Source organism: Ailuropoda melanoleuca, chromosome 3 (genome assembly GCF_002007445.2).
Source record: "Ailuropoda melanoleuca isolate Jingjing chromosome 3, ASM200744v2, whole genome shotgun sequence".
Lineage (NCBI taxonomy): Eukaryota > Metazoa > Chordata > Mammalia > Carnivora > Ursidae > Ailuropoda > Ailuropoda melanoleuca.
The window spans coordinates 116,396,312-116,403,120 of record NC_048220.1 but is presented as its reverse complement, the minus strand read 5'-3'; positions in this window follow the sequence as shown (position 1 = coordinate 116,403,120).

Sequence of the window (6,809 nt, the reverse complement as noted above, 5' to 3'; positions counted from 1 at the left end):
TAGACAAAAGCACGGAGGAGATGTTCTGTAAGTATTAGGTAGGTTGGGGCTTGGGTTAAAATAGTTAATGCAATGAATTGCCCTTAATCTTTTGTTGTAGTTTTCTGAGACACTGTGATAAATTTGTCTAATCCCTTAAAATTATAACCCTAATGGTAAGAATCCCGATTTTTCAATCCGTGAGTAGAAAGTTTATGCATACACCTGAACCTGTGTGACGGTGTTAGTGGATGGAGAATTTGAGTATTCCCCACTCTTGCGTGCCAGGTAGAGCCTGATTCAAGGTCCCTACTCTTGCGTTCTCTAGTTGGCACTTCTTAGGACAAAACCCAGGGAGATCATGTTTTTCTCAAAGAATAGTCGTATAAGTCGCCTATTTCTATGAAAAGGATATTGGTAAGTGTCAGAATCTACAGCCATGGAAAAGAATGCAGAAAATGGCAAAGAAAACCTTCTCTCTTTTTGAACTTAGAGAGAGTGTGTGCTCTGTATATAAAGAAGAAGGAAGTATGCAATACCACTAAATGTATTTTGATTTAGCATCCTGGAATTATGGAAGCCAACCCACTAAAGTGTTGCCAAATTCTGGAGACTTACTGAGCCTTTTTTGCAACTGTTTTGGTAGTAAGTATGTAGTCTTGATAAGACTAGCATTATGAAAATTATATCAAAATTGCTGTACTATATATTCTATGCAAAAGCAATAACATCTGTTTTCTTTTTACTTCTGTGTCTTTAATCCTTAGCAATACCTGGAACATAGTCAGTACCCAATGTGTGTATGTATACACATACTATAAATAGAAATATACATATATAAAAGTTGTAGCTGACTTATTTTTTTTTTTTACTTATTTGTAACATTCAAAGTGGAGGATTGACATAGTACTTTACATTTTACAAAGTGCTTTTCACACATACTCAAACTTACACTTCATTGAAAAATTGCTACAGAGCATGCCTGTTCCCCGAAACTTCAAGAGACCCAATGACACAACAAGAAATAGAACTTGGAAGTACGCAATTGTGGCTCAGCAGGAATTTCCTTGGAAATTCCTTGGAAATAGGGTGGATCCTTGAATAATGAAGTTCTACACCTCCATCATTCTCATTCATTCCCACCATCTTCAGTTCCAAAGAGTGTAGGTAAACTACAGTTGGGAATCCTCTGAACTCAGAGATTTTCAGTCTACCGATAACCTCACCAAATTTTGGGCATGTTTTTGGTAGGAATAAAAGGAGGCAACAGAGAGCCATGTCCACTCATTTGTAGCCTTGATTTGGTATATATCTTTAATTGTATGTTTCTGGTTTGGTTGTAAACCAAAGAGGAAATGACCCTGTATCTGAGTGATAATTCCATCCAGTCCTCAAACCTAAATTAGCTTTTGTGGTCTGGCCTGGTTCAAGTGCCCAAAATATTCTAATGTGGATAGTTTCTGTTTTGACTTAACTTATAAAACTATATATTTATGATATCTTTAGGACAACAAGGTTTTACTTTGCATATCTGATGCAAAGAGTCCTTGAATTATCATCATTGAATATTTATGGAGCATCTTTTACAACTAAGTCATTCCTGCGAGGAATTGTGAAGAAGAGAAACGGAGAATGTAGTTGTTATGGGCTGAGTGGTATCCCCTCACTTCCAGAATTCATATGTTAAAGTCTTAACTGAGCCGCTATACCTCAGAATGTGATTATGGTTTGGAAATAGGGCCTTTGCAGAGGTTAAGTAAGTTAAAATGAGATCACTAGAGTGGGCTCTAATCCAGTATGACTGGTGTTCTTATCAAATTTGTACACAGAAGATTTGGACATAGACACATACAGAGGGAAGACAATGGGAAAACATAGGGGGAAAAGTGTCCATCTACAAGCCTAAAAAAGAGACCTAGAATAGATCTACCTTTCATGACCTTCAGAAAAAGTCAACCTTGCTGACACCTTGATCTTGGACGTCTAGCTTTCAGAACTGTGAGAAAATAAATTACTGTTGTTCAAGCCACCCAGCTTGTGTACTTCGTTATGACAGCCCTAGGAAGTAATATCACTTCACTTAACGATTCTCATTCACTAAGATCTTACATTTATTTCCATACCCGTGGATATGAGATGAAAATAAACAAAATTTAGGGTACTTCACATTTTAAATACACATATAATGAAACAGCTTGTATTTCTTATAGCATCCTTCCCGTAGCATGAGAGGATTGGGTTGTTTTGTTTTGTTTTGTTGTTTATTGCTTTTTTCGCTTACCAATCAGAAGATGATTTACAGAATGATTTTATTTTTACGTGCAAAACATGCTTAACACAATTTTTGGAACACATAATTCAATAAGTGTTATTCCCCTTCTGCTCTGTTTGTCTACTACATGGTTTCCCAAAACGTCAGTGCATAGGTAGAACCTGGGAAAAATCAAGCAGCTAATATAAATTATCTGGAAGCTCTTGTTAATTTTTCCTTTCAGTGACCCTGTTCATCATTTTGGTAAGTTCTTTCCAAATAACTAATGTTCTTAGATTTAGTTACCAAGCCATGGATCTAGCCACTGAGCTGCTATCAGTTCCAAGTCACATTGTTCTTGACCTTTCACTTGTTTGCCAGAAGTTACATGTCCTGGTGCCCGTTTTTTTCAGGGATATGCTCTCCTATCTTAAGTGGTAAATCAGCCATCTTATAAAAGGCACTTCATTCCCTAGATAATTATAACTTAATGCATACTGTAATTCTCATGTAATACAATAAATGACTTATTCTAGTTCTATCCATAATGGTAAAAAAGAATATTTTGTAGTTAACTGATCCTTTGCTATTTATAATATCACATTCATATTCAGTTAACATTTTTCTGAATACCCGTTATGTATCAGACATAGAATTTTCATACCCATTCCACATATGTATTGCAATCCCCATTTTACAAGGGAAAAAAAAGCTTTTAAGAGATGTAATAATCTGCCCTAAACCACAGTTGATAAATAGTGAAACTGATATTCAAATATTCAAACCCAAATTCTGACCCAGTTCCATCTTTGCTATTATTTACTACTGTCTCCCATTTTGATATCTTAATATGCTTACAAATGTTAGTGGAAAGAAGTCAGGGGAAAGAAAGGAGAAAATACTGAAACCAAGCATTTATTTTCTTTTCTATATTCCATTCCCTGTTCTGTATTTGCATCTCTGGGGAGAAACACAAAAATTGGTTGGAAGCCTAAGAATGTGGCAAGAAATAGCAGGCATCAGAATGGCTCTAGTTATAAACAAGAGGTCCTCGGTGCTCCCCTAGGATAAGTGCTGTTTAAAGTACACATCAACATAATATCTGAAAAGGATTCTAAAAACAGAGACACCTATTTAAATCCTTCAGTCAAACAAATATTTCATCTCAAGACTTTGCTTGCTTGGAAGAATAAGCAAACTTACTTAAACAGGCTATGTGCTCTAAAAAAAAAAATAAAAGAAAAGTTGCACACAGAATTTCCCTCTGAGCACAACTTATTGATTTTTCTAGATGTCATCCCGAAGGGAGCAAAAATTATTACAACTCAAGAGCAAAAGCATACTTGACAAATGGGGGCTTCTAGATTTAGGTTGGGAAAACTCTATCTTACCACATCCGAGCAGCATAAAAGAACAAGTCAGCAAGACTTACACCCACAGTTACCTTTTTTTTTTAATTTATATGAAAAAAAAAAAACCCTCTTCTAGGAAAAAAATATCTATTCAGAAATCCTCTGAAAGGATTTCGATTTTATAATCTAAACTTCAAAGCACAGTTCCAAAGAGAAGAAGAATGTGTCCCCCAAAAAGAAGAAAAAAAGATTATCTTTGCAGTTCAAAATACATTATTTAGGAAAATGATAAACTTCAACCAACAAAATTTCATAAACCTCTTTCACATATAACAGTTAATCTAGGGAAGACCAGGATTTTAAAAATGTGTGTTCTGGTTTAGGTCTAGTAGCTGTGTGCCTGGGGCATCAGAGCGATCACCTGTATTTTCGATAGGGTGGACAAAAATAACCATTTTACTACTAAAACCGTTTTTTAAATAAAATCCTACATGGATGTCTATACATATTTAAAATATGTATTATATAGATATCTTTTTAATTTTCATTTATGTATATGTTTTTCATCTTCTGTTTTTATATAGATGCACAGTTGCTTTGTCTAGAATGGAATCGCAGGTGTTAAGCCTACCTGCTCCTCTTTCCTCTCAGGCTGCCAAGAGATTACTGATGACACAGTTTGGAAACCTCTCAACCTTGAGCACTCCTCAGTATCTTTTTGGTATAGAAATTACCTTTGCGTGGCTCAAATGTGCAGTCAGACAATATATTAGCAAATAAGTGAACTTTAGTAAGAAGACCACACATATATCAGGCATAGCAAGAACATTTAATTCAAGTGCAAAGGGATGCCTGGGTGATTCAGTCAGTTAAGCGTGGGACTCTTGATTCCCACTCAGGTCATGATCTCAGGGTCTTTGGAGTAAGGCCATTGTTGGGCTCTGCGTTGAGCATGGAGACTGCTTAAGATTCTCTCTCTCCTTTTACCTCTGCCCCTCCCATGCTCATGCTCCCAACCTAAAAAAAAATAATAGATAATTCTAGTGCTAACTCTTTCTATTACTAGTTACTACATGATACCACTGGGTTAAGAGTAATGATGCTATGCATCTACAAGTTGAAGTTGTTACATCTGTGCACACATTTACACATTTGTGATCACAGCATAGTCAAGTGTACATATTATATTTAAAAGTTCCCATGAATAGAAAAATGTGGTGACAATAATATTACAAAATTATAACTGAATAGTTTTTTATTCTGTTCTATTAGCAAAAGTATAGTTGTGAAAAGTCATGACTTCGGATGATTAAGTTTGAATTGTTCTCGTTCTTCCCGGAAGGAGAAAATAGTTCTGCGTAAAGAAATCTGATTAGGGGCGCCAGGGTGGCTCAGTCCACCAAGCGTCTGCCTTCAGCTCAGGTCATGATCCTGGGGTCCTGGGATGGAGCCCTCAAGGCAGGCTCCCTGCTCCTGGGGTAGTCTGCCTCTCCCTCTCCCTTTGCCCCTCCGCCTGCTGTGCTCGCCCACTGCGCGCATGCTCTCTCTCTCTCTCTCTCGCAAATAAACAAAATCTTAAAAAAAAAAAAAAAGAAATCTGATTAAATGGTAAGAGAAAAAAGTCCAATATTAGAGACCAAAGGGATGCAGCCAGAAGAAGAAGAAAAAAAAAGTGGGCTCTAGAGCCCATTAGGGCATCAACTGTTGACTCAGTCCCGGTTCCTGGATAATTCACTGATGACTGCACTTCGCTCAGGGAGAATATTTTCAGTGATACCCCTTGAAAGAGACAACAAATCATTATAGAAAGATGACAAACTTTGGGATTAAGTTCTCTGGGTTGAAATCCCAACTCAGTTATTTACTACAAGTGTACTCACTCTCGATTTCTTCATAATAAAATGATGATTGTATCAACTATCTAGTTGGGTTGTTGAGAATATCAAAAATACCACAAGAAAAATGCCTGCCACATGGTAGATAAATGGTAGCTAATATCATTGGTCTTACTTAACATGGTCCTGAAAAATTTTGAACAGAATTTACTTCAATTGATTAATGGTAAATTTGAAAATGAGAGTGAAAGGATGTAAACATATCTTGTGTAATATTCATTGCCTATTTAGCATTGACTACTGAGTCTCCTCCCCCATACCTGTTACTGATCTAAACCCCCCCATTCCCAGACAAGGAGGATTTTGGAAAAAGAGGGCTTAGCAAACAAAAGAGACCAGGCCCTGTGAATTAAACTGCTGAGAAATGCCGATCTTATTCTCTATCTTATTTCTTACACTATGCTTTAAAAAGTAATAAATTGGGGCGCATGGGTGGCTCAGTTGGTTAAGCGTCTGCCTTCAGCTCAGGTCATGATCCCAGGGTCCTGGGACTGAGCCCTACATCAGGCTCCCTGACTTCTCCCTCTCCCACTCCCCCTGCTTGTGCTGTCTCTCCCTCTCTCTCTGTCAAATAAATAAATAAAATCTTTTTTTTAAAGTAATAAATTGTTTATTGTGAAATTTGTTTCCTGGCTGAAAGAGAAGGATCGCTACTCTCAACATGCGTAAATTTAAGGTTGGGAACTAGATGGGAAATCTTTAACCTTCTTGTGAAATAGTTCATCATGATAGTTTGACAATTAAAAGGTTGCCTCAGGCCAGGGGGCAGGCAGGGAGGCAATACAATCCTTCTTGTCGGTTATCAATGCTACTTAAATAGTTGTTTTTATCAATCCTACATTTAGATAGTTGATTTCAGTCAAACTTCTCAGATGTGCAATTTAGAGTTATTCCTGAAATTTCCTATGGAGTGAGGGGAGGGTGATAGACATTTATGAAAAAAATAAAACTGAAACTGGGCTTTAACTAATTTTCCTGAACAGAGCTGAGAAACGTAGGGTATTCTCAAGTTTGTAGAAGAATGTCCTTCCCCAAAGTAGTGCTTCTGTTCTCCCAGGATGTGTCTCCGTGGAAGCCCTAGGGCTCATTTCACACATCCTAAGCCCCAAATGGAAGGAGATCCCAGTAGAGGCTTTTTCAGGCATCTATTCCTCTCCCTCGTTTCTGGTTAGGAACATCTTTCTGATCCCTTAATTCTTCTTTTTTTTTTTTTAATTTTATTTTATTATATTGTGTTAATCACCATACAGTACATCCCCAGATTCCGATGTAAAGTTTGATGCTTCATTAGTTGCGTATAACACCCAGTGCACCATGCAATACGTGCCCTCC